Genomic DNA, 18,190 nt, shown 5'->3' on the forward strand with positions numbered 1-18,190 from the left:
TTTTATTTTTATTAAGGAATAATCTCAACTTTCAATTTGTGAGATTAGCTTGTGCTATGCATAGGAGGAAGTGAAATAACAGTTTTTCCTTCCTTTGGCATATAATGTACAAGTATCAGATCAGACCAGCCCCTTTCTATGTTTTTATTGTGGAGGAATCTCACAAAACTCTTCATAAACTTTGCAGTCTCCTTATCCATGAACTCGAAATCCATGGTTTCATTTACACATGCTCAAAAAAAATATTCCCTTGGATGTTTTGTGGGACTAATTATTTATTTATCTATGTATTTAAAATGGATAAATGTTCAAGTTTAATGAGGCCACTATTGGCCTCACCACACCTGAGCATTTATCCACTTTAAATCTGGTTTCTGCCTCCTGCAAAATTCTGGGTTTTGTAGTTTGGTGAGGCCCAGGACCTGTCTGGCCGAGCTGTTTAAAGCTCCCCGCCCCCCCCCAAAGTGGATTTAAAGTGGATCCAAACTCTAATGTGATGAAGTTAGGTCCTCTAGCATACCATTCTATGATATGCTACTGGACCAGTATTATAAAAAATATAGGATTTGCTTTAGCCACAGTTTCAGGTATCCAAGGGGTCCTGGAATATTTCCCATTTGGATAAAGGGGTTGTACTGTATATCTACAGCTAAAAAGGAAAGGCTTTGTTTCCAATCACAATCTTTAATAGTATGCCTCTGGGGAACCCACAGGCAGATCACAAGTACAATGGCATTCTTCCCCTTCGGTTGCCCAGAAACTGTTATCGAAATGTATTTGCTTCTGATCCTTGAGTCAGTCCAGGGCTATCAGAACAAATTGCCTTTTGATAGCCTTATCCTCTTTTCAATCCATTTTGATAAGTCGCCTTCACTGCCAGATCTTGTGTGACAAAATCCCACAGTTTAATATTGTGTGGTGAGAGAGGCAAGAAGTGTATCTGCATGCCATTCCAGTGAGCGATGATATCCACAGCTCTTGAAAATCTCTGTTCGTTCATGTGACTTTTCTGTATGTTGTGTATGGCTTTTACAGAAGGTTTCTTGGACTGTGAGAGGAACCCATGTTATAATAAACCTCAATGTTAGTATGATTTACCTTGCTTCCATCATGATTCAGATACATATCCTGGGATTCCCCAGTTCAGCTGCTGCTGTGCCCCTCCGACATAACTGCTAAAATCTCTGCCAAGACTCCTGAGTATGTTTCTCAGGGGATTCTTGAGGCTGAGGGGTCAACATCTTGGAGGAAGAATGCATGTAAATGAATAACACTTGGCATTCATTTACTGCTAGGGACGGCCTGGCCTAGAGTACTGTGAAGCAGCTGAAAATGCATAGACCATGGGGAATCTCAATGGTCATATTTTCAGGATTTTTTGGCATGGAGTCAGACAGCTGAGAATGGAAGATTCTTATGACAATTTGATGCAATGGCTTCATTATGCAAAAGATGCAGCCCCAGCTCTACAATCTTCCTTGACATCCACAATAATTTGCCAAGATTTTCAATAGATTTATGAGTTGCTATTTTCCTGATACTGTGGTAAGAGGTTCTTTCCCCCCTTTTCTGATGAAGCATAAGATATAATGCATTCAAAATGTTGTTTAGTGCCACTGTCATGTAACAGGAGAATTTTCCTGTGAAAAAGTATGTTGGGTGGAATCCAAAGGTCTTCTGCATCTGGAAGAAAACTTCTGTCTATCTGTCTGTCTGTCTATGTATCTCCAATTATGTTAAAGCACTTGGCACTTGAGAACCTAGATCCAAAATTGTTTGGAAGACTGTACTTTCCATTGCCTTTAGGCAGTGGCAGCTTATGGACCAAGCAGGAAGGGTCTCATCCTGAAATCCCTTCTTCTTGGTCAGTCCCTGACAGCACGTATTTTAGCAATGACTGGATAGCCATCTTGCTGAATTTCAGGATTCCTGTGATGAGCAATGGTTATTGAAATAGATCACCTTCAAGATCTTACCCAACTAACATTTTGGGAATATGAATCACAAAAATAGGAATGTCTGTGATTCTTCTTGTACAGGGAAAAGCAGGAGAACATCTCTAGAACTTACCAGTTACAGCACCACTACACAAACTCTGGGGCATGTGTTTGCTGAACAGTGCAAGAGGCTATTTTCCTCCCACTCAAGACTTTTTGGCTCTATCCCAAAGTGTTTAAAGTGGAATCCCAACAGATTTTTCATCTAAAGGATGAGCTCAGTTGACATCTTGGATCACAACTTGGATTACTGGGTTAATATTTGAAACATACACCATCCAGTTGTAAGGCAGGAAGTCCACAGTCACATTTCAGTTTGCTAAATGGCCTGATTTGGGCCATTATCCAGACAGTTCTTTATCAGATCCACAGTGATGACAGCCTTTGCTTCTCCTACAGAACTATTAGAAAAAACACTGGAGTTGTGATTTTTGTTCCTTTATATATAATGGTTTGGAAACAAAACTTGTGTAGTTTTTAGTTTCATAAACTGCTTTAGGTTGTTTTATAACACCATACTATTTAAGATTTTCTTGCTTTTATTTCCCATCAAATGGACTTTGACTTATGGTGACTCTATGAATGAGAAGCCTCCAAGAGTTCTGGTCACCAACTGTCTTAAACAAGTCTTGCAAACTCAGGGCAGTGGCTTCCTGGATTAAATCAATCTACCTACTTATTCTTATTTAATCCATCAATCCATTCACATTTGATGGAGGAAACAACTATAGTGGATAGATATTCTGGATTATTTCATTTGGTAACTGAACAAAATGTCACTTTCTAGATCAGTGGTTCCCAAACTTATTTGGCCTACCACCCCCTTTTCCAGAAAAAATATTACTCAGCACCCTGGAAATTATTTTTTAATTTTTTTAATAGCAATTAAACAGAAAGATATATGTACCTGTGGCCATCACCGCTCCCCTGGATTGCTGCAGCGCCCACCAGGGGGCAGTAGCACCCACTTTGGGAATCACTGTTCTAGATAAATATGCAGATTAGAACACAATTATGCTTCATATCATTAATTTCCCCAATTCTTGTGATGCAGTTCTTTGCTCAAATGATTGTAAATAAAAATATGTATAGGAAAAGATGCATTGCATGTTGATATTATGAAAGGCTATATGTAACCCAGAAAGAATAGAGATTCTGTTGGTGTGTTTCTTACTGTGTTGATCAACACCTTTCCTGAGTTGATAGAATTGGCCACATGAGTGGTATTGCCATTCCCTTGGTTTGTGCTGGGAGACTTCAATATTCACGTTGAGACCACGCTGACAGAAGCAGCTCAGGCCTTCATGTACTCTGTGATGACTGTGGGTCTGTGTAAAGTAGTAGGACACACATTCTGGACTTGGCTTTTTGGACTGGGCAAGTTGATGATCTTGATGTAGAGAAACTTTTCTAGTTCCATTGTCATGGACAGGTCATTACTGCTCCCCGAGACTCAGGACCTCTGCATTGCCGTGAACTGATTAAAATGGCCCACTTCAGGAGACTTACAGATCTGGATGGATTCCTAGTGGCAGTTTCCTGTTTCCATGGTAGATGAGACTGTCAAAGCTCTGGTAAATCTGTAGAGTGGGGCAATGTCTAGAATAGAGAACACAATTGCTCCTGAGCATCACCTCCCATGGAATAGAGCTAAGCAAGCTTCCTGGTTTACTAGGGAACCGGCAGTGATGAAATGAGTAGGACAGAGAATAAAGTGTAGATGGCAGAAAACTCTGAACTGATCCAGCAAAGCACTGGTTAGATCACACTGGTGATAGTGAAGTGAAGATGGTGGCCGTGAAAAAAACATCTCTCTCTCTCTATTGCATCTGCACAGAATTGATAAGTGGATCAGTCTTCAATGGTGAGGCCTTTCTGTGCTCTGTCCCATAAGAACAAAATTCAGATTCAAGAGCCTGTTAAGGTGAATTTGCAATACAGTTTGCAGAAAAAAAAACTTAAATCCAATTCTGAAGTGGATGCCATAGTTAACACAAGTTCAGTAGATACAGTCTTGGTCTTTTTTGGCCTGTGTAGTGGATACTTTTTCAATTGTGCTGTCTGAGGATGTGAACAAGATCCTTGAAGAGCTGAGGTGAGAGCCATCATGTTTATATTAGACCTTTGCCCTAGTTGCTTCATTAAAGTGGCCAAAGGAGGACTGGTTGAGTGAGTAAGGAAAATGATGAAGGCCTCGCTTGACTGAGGCAGGATTCCATCCTGCCTAAAAAAGGCTGTAGTAAGAACATGGCTGTAAAACAGCAACCCTGAACCCTGCTGTACCTGACAGTTATTACCCAGTCTCCAATTTTCCTTTTTTGGGCAAGGTTCTGGAGCATGATGTGACCTCCTAGTTTTAAGGGTTCCTAGCTGAAATTTATTATCTAGATCCATTTCAGTGTTGCTTCTGGTTTGATTATGGGGCAGAAGTTGCTTTGGCCACCATGGTGGATGACAGACATAGAAGAATTGTGTCCCTGTTGGTTTTGCTAGCCTTTTCAGTAAGTTTGCCATTGACCATGGTATCCTTCTAAGTCTTCTTTCTGGCATGGTAACAGAACGCTTTTTTGTCTTACAGTAACTCCAGTTCTTGCTGGGCAGGTACACTGAGAAGGCAGTGTTGGCCAATGCCCTGGCCACTGGTCTGTGTTGACCCTCAGGGTTGAATTTTGTCCTCCATGCTGTTTAACATCTCCATGAAACCACTAGCTGAGGTTACCTGGCGATTTCAGGTTTTTATCATCACCTGTACACTGAGGATGCCCAATTCGCATCTTTCTTTTCCATCTGACTCCAAGGAAGTGAATCCAGTACTAGTTTCTCTTCTATTTCTGAGCAGAATTTAAATTGCTGCTTATGACATATAAAGCTATATTGGCTTAGATCCAGGCTATTTGAAAAAATTATCTCATGATATGAGTTTACTTCCGTTTTAAAATTTTCTGGTGGAGGCTTTCTCTTATAATAATAATAATAATAATAATAATAATAATAATAATAATAATAATAATAAATTTATTCTTATATCCCGCCCCATCTCCCCGAGGGGACTCGGGGCGGCTCACAACAATAATAAAAACAGTGACAAATTACACATTGTAAAATCAAACATGAAAAGCAGTCATACAATCAATACATACATCACATGTTAAAAACAAGGAGATAAAACAGTTCTAGGCCGAAATAGAGGGCTTCTGTAGCTTCGTGGCAGAAGTACTCAGCAAGGTATCAATAATCATGGCAGAACACTCTCTAATTAAATTAAATGGGCAGACAAATCAACCCCCAAAAATTAGTCGTCGAAGGCCCTCTGGAAAAGCCAGGTTTTAAGGCTTTTTCGAAAGGCAAGGAGGGTGGGGGCCTGTCTAATCTCCCTCGGGAGTGAGTTCCAGAGGCGGGGGGCCACAGCGGAGAAGGCCCTCTCTCTCGTCCCCACCAGCCGCAACTGCGAAGGTGGTGGGAGCGAGAGGAGGGCCTCCCCCGAAGAGCGAAGAGATCGTGCAGGTTCATAGGGGGAGATGCGTTCTCTAAGGTAGGTGGGTCCCAAACCGTTTAGGGCTTTGTAGGTGATAACCTGCACCTTGAATTGGGCCCGGAAAACAAACGGCAGCCAGTGGAGCTCCTTAAACAGAGGCGTAGAACGCGCCCTGTAGTTTGCTCCTGTTAGAAGCCTGGCTGCCGAGCGCTGAACTAATTGCAATTTCCGGGCCGTCTTCAAAGGCAGCCCCACGTAGAGCGCATTGCAATAGTCCAGTCTAGAGGTAACTAAGGCGTGGACCACCGTAGTCAGATCAGACTTCTTGAGGTATGGTCGCAGCTGGCGCACAAGTTTTAGTTGTGCAAAGGCCCTCCCGGCCACGGCCGACACCTGAGCCTCAAGCGTCAGCCCCGAATCCAGGGGGACCCCCATCTTAGGACCTTACCCCATGAGTGGGGGGAAAGTGGGGGAAGCAGAGGGAACTGGCTTATTTCATTCCCTACCACCAAGGTCCGCTTTCTGAAATGGCCAGCCATCCCATGTTTTCCCCCAGTCTCTCCCCATTTTCTCCCGTTTTATTCAATTTGGAGTTGGGTAACACCCTACGCCTGAAGATGCAGTCTGGTCTCCATTTCCATGTGCTATGGAAATGGAGTCCCACAGAGTTCCATCAGAAGTGTCATGTGATGGCCTCTCTGAGATTCTGTTTTTGAAGTGATTGGAAATTGATTCCAGACTGTGTGTGATGAGATTATCAGTCTCACAATGTTTGCAGACTCTCTTCCAAATAACATCTTGAAATCTGTGTATATATGCCTTCATGTTGCCCATTGAATTTCATAGGATTTCTTAGGCAAAGAATACTTAGTTGGGTACTGTCTTCCTTCAGTGCAGCCCACAGCAGTTGATATTCCTTGGCAATCCCCTATCCAAATACTAACCAGACCTGATTTTGCTAATCTTCCAAGATCAGGAATGACCAAGAGTCTTCAGGGTATTAAGTGTCTCTAAACTATTTTTAAAATAAAATATGGAATAGGCCTACACTATTCATACGACTGGCACCAGAATGCAAGGGAATTTCCTCCCAAGTAGCAAACCATTAGTGACCTAAACAAAAGGCTTTGCTTGGAAAAGGTAATTGTATGGCTTTTTGATCCAAAAACTTGCAACATGAAAGCAAACCTACAACATTGTGACCAAATTGAACTATAAAAGGTGGGGAGATTTGAAGAATGTAAATACAAGGGCAGCAAATGTTCCAGTAGATTTGCCTATTTTCAGTGCAAGATAGCCTCTGTTTACTACCAGAGAGATAATTAACCAAATGCTCTGCACAAACAATCCAGGAAGTGTTTCGGGGCTTTTGAAAAGACATTTGGTCTACTTTAAACTTCCTTTCAATTCTCTTGGTCTTAATGTAGACCAAGATCCACTGTGTACTGCATTTCAATGTTGTACGTAACACAGTGCTAAGGCTTTTTGTAATTTTAACTTTAAAAAACCTATTCACTTTAAGGCCATCCAAAAAACTCATAGGACTGTGTTCCATGATATCCATTGAAACTAAATAGGAAGTATAACCAGAGGAATCTTATTGTAACTTCAACAAATTAATGGCAAAGTCAGTGTTCAAATTGCGTGTGTGTGTGTGTGTGTGTGTGTGTGTGTGTGTGTGTGTGCGTGCATAGAATGGGGTCAGACAAAGATATTTCCTCTACCTGTTGTAACAACCCCCTTCATTTCTATTTTCAGAAATCTATAGAAAGGGAGAGTCAGGGTAATGTGAGGAGAAGAGACAGAAGTGGATTTCATTAAGGGCATTTTTCCTTTTCTTTTTTATGCATTGTTGCAACAACGATAATGGTTGAGATCTTATATCACCAGCTGCAACTATGATGATGGAGCTCTGTCATTGTACTACATCTCTGGACTCAACTTCTCACTAACTCATAACATTCTTGCACCTCGCTGCTTGGAGAGGGCTGGAACTTTGTACAGTCACTTCTAATAAGAAATTTATAATTACATCTATTTATTTATTTACTTCCCTTATATACCGCTTTTCTCACCCCGGGTGGGGGACCCAAACATATTATGGCAAAATTCAATAGCTACATAAAACAACAATGACATACAACTTTCAAATAATCTATTTTCCTTCTTTCTTTCTTTCTTTCTTTCTTTCTTTCTTTCTTTCTTTCTTTCTTTCTTTCTTTCTTTCATCATCCATCTATTTTTACTGGCATGGAAGAGCTGAGCCATTTGTGCTAATTTTGATTCCTGAGGCTATTTCATACTTCACATTTACAGTATTTTGGTTCCACTTTAATTGCCACAGCTGCATCTATGGAATCCTGGGATTTATAGTTGGGTCAGAGGCACTAAAAGAGCTTTCAAGCTGAAAATTCAAAATGCCCACTTGTCTTTATACTGCAAATCCCAGGATTTTACAGGATGGAACCATGGCAATTCAGTGAAATCTTTGCACTATACTTATGTCATATGAAAGCATCTGTGGAGCAGAAATGTAAAGACCAACTATTTGGTAGAAGTGGAGATGGATTTTGTAATACAGTAGAGTCTCACTTATCCAACATTCTGGATTATCCAACACATTTTTGTAGTCAATGTTTTCAATACATTGTGATATTACGGTGCTAAATTCGTAAAAACAGTAATTACTACATAGCATTACTGCATATTGAACTACTTTTTCTGTCAAATTTGTTGTATAACATGATGTTTTGGTGCTTAATTTGTAAAATCATAATCTAATTTGATGTTTAATAGGATTTTCCTTAATCCCTCCTTATTATCCAACATATTCGCCTATCCAACGTTCTGACGGCCCATTTATGTTGGATAAGTGAGATTCTACTGTACTTGTGTTTCTTTTTTAAAATGCTACTCCATTTCCATAGAGTATATAACTCAGTGTTTGTAGTTCTCAGAACTTTGAGATCTTCCAGGGTTGGTGGGCTTTCAATGTTCCTGAATTGACTCTGTGGCTTCACCAGCTTGAATTTGGCTGCTTGGGCTTTAAAACTCTGCATTGTCTCACAGCTGTCTGTTTGTGGCTTGTACGTCTGTTATTCCAGCTTGACTTTCAAGGCCTCGTGAATTTGGGTTTCTCTGATATCTGACTGTTTACTTTGGCTGATTCTCTTGCTGTTTATTGAGACCTAAGCTCTTTATAATGTGGTTGGGTTCGTGACAGTGATGTGGGCCAAAGCCATCTTAACATGGCCTTGCCACACATTATCTAAAAACTTTCCCCTGATTTAGGACCTGTGGGAAGAGTTGGGCCAGTGACTGCAGTCATTCCCACTGCCATCCCAGGCAGCTCAGGGACATGGAATTACACTCCTCTCTGCAGCAGTCTCTGGCCTCAACATGGATCTGACATATCTGCTGTCATGTTCTGCGACATTGTCTGGGATGAAGGGGTGCACTGAGAAGGGAGAGTTTCCTCCTCCCTCCCCTTCCTCGATGTACGGTCTCCCTAGCTGATATCAAAGCATATGATTGTAGACAGGTAGGAATTGTGTTGCTGCTGGAGATTATTCATTTATTTATATCCTGCTTTTCTCCCATGGGTGGAACTCAAAGCAGTGAACAAATGGTATAAAGCAAAACTACACGATACAAAACACAACAACATCCCCTCAACCCAAGAATACGAATAAAAACCAACAAATTGCATAACCACATTACATATATCATATATCATATAAATAGACTAAAAATAACAACATTTGTCATTATCACTAAAATCCCTGTACCTAAGGCCACTGAAGTTATATTAAAGCATAATAATAATAATAATAATAATAATAATAATAATAATAATAATAAAACAACTTTATTTATACCCCGCCACCATCTCCCCAACGGGGACTCGGGGCGGCTTACATGGGGCCATGCCCAGAACAATACAATATAACAAAATATCAAAGAAACAACACATCATAACACATTAAACAATACAATAGATAATAATGTCAGGCTCACTTCAAAGGACCAGTCTGAACGCAGATCAAAGATAGCTGCTCTCAAATCCAATCTTTATTGAAGAATACATGACTTTGGAAAAGTCGAGAATGACCTAATGTTTACATACATTCAATTTTATCACTTCTGATGCAACGTAATACCACACGCAAATATCATCATCAAATCCCACCCTCTGGATCACATTACTACCATTCCCACACTATATCAATTATAATTGTTTATACTTCCAACCCTGAGTTCCCAGGCTCATTTTATCTTCTCCCGCCAGGTGCTTGCAGGGTTATTTATGTTATGTTATGAAGCCAGATTCAGGGCTTGGAAATTCAGCCCTGGGATTTGGCTCCATGACATGGCGCCCTCATTTTCTTCGTCCTCCTCTTCGGTTCTTCTTTCATCATAATCCTGAAACAAATCAAACAATAACTCTATGTGTCCATTTTGTCCAAAGTCCCCATGTATTTTTTCAGCAAGCTGCGATGGAATACTGGGTGTATTTTCCCTAAACTTTTTGGCAATGCCAACTGGAAAGTTACTTCATTGATAACACCCTGTATTCTGAATGGTCCAATATATTTGGGGCCCAATTTTCTCGAAGGTAGCCCCAATTTGATGTTTTGGGTACTTAACCACACTAGATCTCCTTTATCCAGTTTATCGCCTTCCACCCTCTTTCTGTCTGCGAACGCTTTATACTTTTTGTGTGCTTCCTTTAAGGATGCAGTCACTTGACTCCAGCATTCTAGCATTTGCGTTTTCCATTTCCCTGCCTCTGTTTCCTCATTCTCTGTCCATCTTGGCAACTGGGGCAAAGGCTGTATTTCATACCCGTAAACCACTTCAAAGGGGTTTTTATTTGTTGCTGAATGTATAGTCGAATTAAAAGCTAGTTCTGCAAAAGCCAACCACCTAGACCAGTCATTTTGTCTCATGTTAGAGTACATTCGAAGGAACTGCCCAAGTGTCTGCTGAGTACGTTCTACCGCCCCGTTTGTCATGGGGTGAAAAGCAGAACTTAGACTCCTTTCTGCTCCTAGCATTTCCAAGAATTTTTCCCAAAATTTTGCTGTGAATTGTACTCCTCTGTCACTGACCACTCTACTGGGACATCCATGCAGTTTGTAAATGTGGTTTATGTACAATTCAGCTAGTTTCTCGGCTGATGGTAGTTTCGTCAGTGCTATAAAGTGGGCCTGTTTAGAAAACAAGTCTAATACTGTCCAAATATAACGATGTCCTTTGCTAACCGGTAGTTCCCCCACAAAGTCCATAGCTACACATTCCCAAGGTCTGGTAGGTTCTGCTACTGTTTGTAGTAATCCCATTGGCTTCCCTCCTCTCGATTTATTTCTGGCACAATCATCACATTGAACAACATGATTCTTTATGTCCTTCCTCATCCCTGGCCACCAGCAATGTTTTGCTATTGCCTTTGTTGTTTTTGTAATTCCTGTATGACCAGCGCTCTGGTTATTGTGAAAACGATGCAAAATCTTAATCCTTAATGTTGCTGGGATATACAGTTTCTTGTTCACAAACCAAAATCCCCCCTTCTGCTCCCCCTTTTCTGCGTTGGATGCGATCCACTGATCTCCATCATAAGACTGTTTCAGTTCGTTTCCCCAATTATCTTCCCCGTCGAGTTCAACAATAGCAGTGTTCTCCTTTTGGGTTTGCGCTCTTGTCCTGACAGCTAAGCCCCATTGTTTATCAGAGAATATTGTTCCCTCTTTTGCTGTGGTTATGCCTCCGTGTTGAGGCATGCGTGAAAGAGCATCTGCCAAGACATTCTGCTTCCCTTGAAAAAACTTTAATTGGAAATCGAACCTGCTGAAGTATTGCGCCCATCTAATTTGTTTGGGGGACAATTTTCGAGGAGACTTTAAATACTGGAGGTTCTTATGGTCAGACCAAATTTCAAATGGGATTCCGCTTCCTTCGAGGAAGTGTCGCCAGCATTCTAAGGCTTTTAATATGGCTAATGCCTCTTTTTCCCATATTGGCCAACATTTTTCAGTTTCGCTGAACTTCCGGGACAAATATCCGCAGGGTTTTAAGTTCCCATTTTGATCTTTTTGCAATAGTACTGCCCCGTACGCGCAGTCTGAGGCATCGCAATGGATTATGAAAGGGCTCCTGATATCGGGGTGTTTTAGGATGGGTCCTTCTGTGAAGCATTCTTTTAGGGTTTCAAATGCCTTTTGGCATTCTGGCGTCCAACCCAGTTTGGCGCCAGGAGCTTTTACTTTTGCTGTCTCCCCTTTCCCTTTTGTTTTTAAAAGTTCAGTAAGGGGTGCGGTTATTTGCGCGAAGCCTTTTATGAAGGATCTATAAAAATTTGCAAACCCCAGAAATGATTGCAATTGCCTCCTTGTTTGAGGCACTCCCCATTCTTTCACATCTGATACTTTAGCTGGATCCATAGCTAACCCTTCTGGAGATATCCGATACCCCAGAAAGTCAATTTGAGTTTTATTGAATTCACATTTGGACAGTTTTGCGTACAGCTTTGCTTCTCTTAGTCTCTGCAAAACTTCCCGGACCAATTTTACGTGCTTTTCCTTATCTTCGCTCACAATCAAGATATCATCAAGAAATATGAATACCCCTCTGTACAACAATGGGTGTAGTATTTCATTTATAAGCTGCATAAAGCAACCGCCTCCATTTTTTAATCCGAAAGGTAAAATTTTATATTCAAAATGGCCGAATGCGCAGGAAAATGCAGTTTTCCAAGTATCCTCCGGTTTAATTCTTAATTTATGATATGCTTCAATTAAATCCAGTTTGGTAAATATGCTCCCTTTCTTCAATACGGTAATTAAATCCTTTACTAAGGGCATAGGGTATTTATTGTCCTTAGTAATTGCATTTAAATTTCGATAATCAATGCACAATCTTAGGGAGTTGTCTTTCTTTCTCCTAAATAACACTGGGGCCCCGAGAGGAGAATTGGATGGCTTAATGAAGCCTCGCGCCAGGTTTTTATCAATATATTTCCTCAATTCCTCCTTCTCCTGCACAGACATGGGATACACTTTTGGTTTCGGTAAGTTTGCTCCTGGGGTTATTTCAATTTCTACTTCTATATTCCTTTTGGGAGGTAATTTACTGGCCTCTTTCTGATTGAAAACATCCACAAAGTCTCTGTATTCAGGTGGCAATAGTTGTGGGTCTATCTCATCTGCTTCATCTCCCTCGTCCTCCTCTTCTGCAATTTTGCTTATCTCCCATTGCGTCTGCTGTTCTTTAAATGCTAGGCTCTTTCCTCTCCAATCTACTTCAGGATTTGCCTGTTCGAGCCATGGTATCCCTAATATTACATGGTATGTGGCAATAGGGGCTATCACAAAGGATATTCTTCCTTCCCATTTGCCTATTTTACATGGGACCCCCCGTATTTCCTTTGTAGATACTTCCCCAGCAGCGACTGATCCATCTAGCTGCGAAAATGCAATTGGGGAGTCAAGCGCCATCTGCTGACATTTCAGCGCTCCTGCTAATTCCGGAGTTATAATGTTTCTAGAACAACCACAATCCACAAATGCCTTGCAGGTGACCCGATTCTCTAGCCCCGAGAGGCAGATTGGCACTACTATCATGCGTTTGTCCCGACTCACCAGTTTTTCTGAAGATTCTGGGGCTTGCACCTCCTCTTCCGCACGCCTCCCGGTTGCTGGCTTGGGCTTTGGGGGTTTTGGCGGCTCCCCCTTCCGGGCCCAGCATTCTGCTGCTCGATGGCCCGTCTTCCCACATACAAAGCATCCCGGTTTAGGTTTGTTGTCGTCTCCTCTGGAGGGAATCCCCGGCCTCCCTCCGGGTCTTTCCTGCTTCCTCGTTTCTCCTCGACCTCTCGCCACCGGTCTTTGCTGGCCGCCGCTGCTCCTGAAGCGCTTTACTTGGGCCAGGGTGGATTCAACGCGCCCCGCTAGTTGAATCCATCCCTGGAGCGTTTCGGGGTCATCTCTGTGCGCTGCCCAGCTGAAAATCTCGGGGCGTAGTCCCTCTTTAAATAATTCCACTTTGGTCACTTCAGACCACTCTGGTACCCTTTCCGCGAGGTGGAGGAATTCCTCTGCGTACTCGGGCACCGTTTTGTCCCTCTGCTTTATTCCTTTCAGCTGGTCTCGAGCCCTCAATTGCTCTAGCCGGTCTCTGAACCGGTTTTCCAGTGCGGCGAGGAAGCGGGGCACTGACCTCAGGCATGGGTCGCGTCTGGCATGTAGTTGCACATACCAGCTGGCTGCTCCTCGCTTTAGTGTGTTGCCGATGGCTCGAACCCTGCTTGCTTCGGAGGGGAATGTGTGTGCATTGTCTTCCATGTATCCTCTGATGCTAATTAGAAAAAAGTTCAGTTCATCTGATTCCCCTCCGTATTCTAGTTTGAGATCTTCCCTTCTTGGCATCCATTCTGCGGCCCGTTGATGCTGTCTGGGAGGCATGGGGAAGGGTTGCATCGGGTTTCCTCGGGCGGCCCCTTGGAACACGCCGCGCCCCACTCCGGTAGTCATTCTGCGCGGTTCCTGAAATTCTGCCGCCGCTGTCGGCCCTTCCACCCATCCGCATACTGGCCTCGCTGTAGCCCCCGCATCTCGCCTTTCCTCGTCGTACGGCACATCCTCCTCCTCTTCCTGGATCTCCTGCTCCTCTCCGCCTTCGTCTGCAAATCCACTGGACCCGATCCCTGGCCCCAGTGGTCTTTCCACCCCGACGCCCATTCGGGGGGTTGGGAGCTCTGTTGGAGATGGCGGCCTCAGAGTTCCCAGAGCTCGCTGGCGCTCCACTTCGCGTGCCATTCTGTCTCGGAACTCCAGCTCCTGCCAGTATTCCTCATCTCCCTCGTCCCTTGCCGCCACGGGACTCTGCGTTGATGCTCGCTGGCCCCTCTGGCTCCAATCTCCTTCTTTACTTGGCTCTCTCTCGGCGCCATACCGGATGGGCTCCTTTTGGAGATTCTCTTCCAATAGTGGCACCAACCTCCCCACGGTTTCCGACAGCCTGGATAAATTAGTTTCCAGGATGGATAACCGCAGGGCCACGGTCTCCGGCATACTTCCTCCAGATCCCCAACTGGTTTCTGCAGCCGCAGAGACGCCTCTTCCTCCCCTGGGAATCCTCTGGGTCACGCCGTTCGGCCTGGGGTACCCCGTAGAGGAAGCTATGGCTTGCAGCGTCTCTTCTCTCTTCGGCCGGGCCCCTTGCGAAGGCCTCCCTGCTCCGTTTGGGCTTTGATCTCCTTCTTCACTCATTATCACTTCACTGCGAATTCCGCAGGAGGGTGAGAACGGGATTCTCGACTTAAATGTCAGGCTCACTTCAAAGGACCAGTCTGAACGCAGATCAAAGATAGCTGCTCTCAAATCCAATCTTTATTGAAGAATACATGACTTTGGAAAAGTCGAGAATGACCTAATGTTTACATACATTCAATTTTATCACTTCTGATGCAACGTAATACCACACGCAAATATCATCATCAAATCCCACCCTCTGGATCACATTACTACCATTCCCACACTATATCAATTATAATTGTTTATACTTCCAACCCTGAGTTCCCAGGCTCATTTTATCTTCTCCCGCCAGGTGCTTGCAGGGTTATTTATGTTATGTTATGAAGCCAGATTCAGGGCTTGGAAATTCAGCCCTGGGATTTGGCTCCATGACATAATAATATACATTAGAACGCAAAATCAGGTAAGCATAAAAACAAGGGCGGGCCACATGAACACTGAGTTAAAACTCGGGGTGAAAAAGGAATAAGAATAAAAACCATAATAAAAAACAGGGTCATAAGATAGTGGTACAGTCTAGAGGATAGATATTGGAGGGGAGCAACAGAAAAGAAGTATATAGTAGTTACTCTCCAAAAGCATAACGGAAGAGCCATGTTTTCAAGTCTTTCTTGAAGGCTAGTAATGTGGGGGCTTGCCTAATCTCAATGGACAGTGAGTTCCACAATTGGGGGGCCACAGCAGAGAAGGCCCTCTCCCTTGTTCCCACAAGGCGGGCCTGAGATATAGGCAGTGGCGACAGGAGAGCCTCCCCTGATGATTGAAGAGATCGGGCAGGTTTATGATAGGAGATACGGTCACGAAGGTAGGTGGGTCCCAAACCGTTTAGGGCTTTATAGATGATGGTCTGCACCTTGAATTGGGATCAGAAAATGAATGGCAGCCAGTGGAGCTCCTTGAACAAGGGAGTGGATCTTTCCCTGTAATTCGCCCAGCCGAGCGCTGGACCAATTGTAATTTCCGGGCCGTCTCAAGCTCCAAATCTTTGGCCCAGTAAGCCTTACCTGATAAAAATAGGCTGCTTATTGTGCATTGACACAATATGGTGTGTGTGCGTGAGGAAGGACAGTTAAGGTGGCTACCCAGTGGTGCTGAATTGTGTGGGACTCTCTCTTGCTTCTGAAGCAGCTGGGGAGTCTTTGTGAGGAGCACACCGAAGGTTGGTTCACCATTTGGCATGCCAGCTTTATCCTGGGTTATAGGTCTCAGTAGATATCTGCTCTATGGTATTCTTGAGCCAGGAGACCTTCATTTCAATAGGGTTTGCTCATTTCCAAGGTTTGCATATCCATGCAAAGTCTGGGAATGAATCCCCTGCAGATATAGGAGGTGTGTCATGCTGTATATAGAGTGTGTCTGTAGAATTATGTAATGTTTCAGCTGTGTACAGGAGGCATGCATTGCCTGTATTCTGTTTTCTGCCAGGACAGTTGCAGCTCCATTTCCAGAACCTTTCCTTGCCCTCAGGGGAAAAAAAAGACTTTTTGGTGTCATAAGAAAATCCAGTGGGAAGAAGTGGGTGAGGAATTTCTCCTTGTGCTCAAACTCACTTTGGATATCATCCTATATCCCTTTACCTGAGAACGAGACCTGCTGAACTTAGCAGGTGTTATTTCTGTAAAGGCATGTTCTCACCGTAAGATTCTTTGGCAAACCACCTGTTTGCCTTGCAGTAAATGAAATGTTTTTGAAGGAGAAATTTAAGTTTAAGACATGAACAGTATTACTTCATGCAGTTGTGTGTTACATGTTTCATAGCACAGCTATGTAGACAAAAATTGTAAAGGACAAATAAAGAATAGCTTTCCTACTTAGATTTTTTCTTGTTATAAGAATTATGAGTATAATTCATGAATAAAACAGATTGGGAATGTAGTTAATCCCAGTCAAGGTGCGGCATATTTATTCTTGAGTAATATTTAATTAAATTTGGATGTCCCAACATCTTTTCTCTAGGGATCTGATTCATTCTTCAGTGATATTTCCTTTCTCCCTTAAAATAACCCTTCACTTGGGCCCAGACCTCAAAGAGATATAATCAAGTTGCTGAGTTGGCAGTAGTGCAGAATTGTGTGTGAACAAAATTTTTGAAGGAAGGAGATGACAGATTACTTCAGATCTCTGGAATTATATCTTTCTGTGACTCTCCTGTACATTTCCGGGAAAGAATGCATGGATCTATTCCAGAGAGAAGCTAAAGAATTTTCCTTTTTTTCTCTGACTTGGCAAAGCATTGTCCATCTGTGCTGTTTAATGCACATTTTAAGCAATGCAATTATTACTTATGTCTGAAGCAAATCCAACATGTGTTAATGAAGAGAGCATCCTTTGATTTCTCCATTCAGTGTCCACAGAAATCTGTCAGTGCAGAAATGTGGTGACTAATGTGTTCTAGGATTTGAATATGGTTCCCTGAATATTGGTTAGGAATATTTAATTAAAAGTGGATGTCCAGTGGCACTGAAGCAGGTTCAATGCTGCTGGATGGTTAGGACTCCTCCGCAGTGTTGGGGACTCCCTCCCACCTCCTCAATGGCCTGAGGACTGGTGGTCAGAACCATCTTGGGGCCAATCTGAAGTTCAGCACTCCGGATCAGTTCTGGGATAAAGTGTCCATGGAAAACTGCTTTGATTGGCGCTTTGAAACTCTGGAATTTCAGAATTTTAGTCAAACACTGTAACCACTATACAGTGCTTACTTTTCACAATTACTATTAGTATTATTACATTGTTGTTGATTATGTTTTGTGTAGAATCGAATCTATCACAGGACTTCATCCCATGGAATAAATAAAGTGTTTGGGATCAATGGTTTTCCCTTAAACTTTGCCACACCTCATTTGGAAAACAAATTGATGATTTTCCTACACTCCTCACATGTTCTCCTTTTCTCTGCTTTCTTTAGGATTTATCCGTTCGATTTGCCATCAAACGGTAGAGATTTGTTTCCTCCCATTGTCTCTCCAGGATTTTGATTATTTATCTTTTAAAAAAGGGATCCTAGGAAGTGGTTTTAAATCAACCCAGATCTTTCCCTAAGGCTCTGCATTAGCCATTGTAAGAAGTGGTTTAAAATTGGGGAAACAGTGTCATTGCTTTATTTACAGACAGGCAACAGGGATTAACACAACATGGGGAAAGTGGCAGTTTTGCCCATCTCTATGTAGGGAATTTAAAAGTAAGTCGATTGCCAACCAGCTTAGGAAACGTTGGGGAAGCCAACACTTTAGAAACGGCAAAATACCTCAACCCTACTATTGAAGCTTTCGTTGTATGAGGGGCACCATGGGTTGCTGTTTCTTAAATGTGTAGAAACACTGATTTAACTGAATGGGATGAAGTCAACAGAGTTTTCTTAGAAAGATTTGGTCAAGATGGGTTGCCATTGCTTGCTTCTGATACATTTA

At 42.6% G+C, this 18,190-nt stretch overlaps 1 protein-coding gene across 1 annotated transcript in view; it reads left to right on the plus strand.

Annotated features, from left to right (window-relative positions):
* Positions 1-18,190, plus strand: part of fgf18 (fibroblast growth factor 18) — a 148,305-nt gene that overhangs the window by 126,354 nt on the left and 3,761 nt on the right. The window lies entirely within an intron of this gene.

The sequence above is a fragment of the Anolis carolinensis genome, chromosome 1 (assembly GCF_035594765.1).
Source record: "Anolis carolinensis isolate JA03-04 chromosome 1, rAnoCar3.1.pri, whole genome shotgun sequence".
Classification (NCBI taxonomy): Eukaryota; Metazoa; Chordata; class Lepidosauria; order Squamata; family Dactyloidae; genus Anolis; species Anolis carolinensis.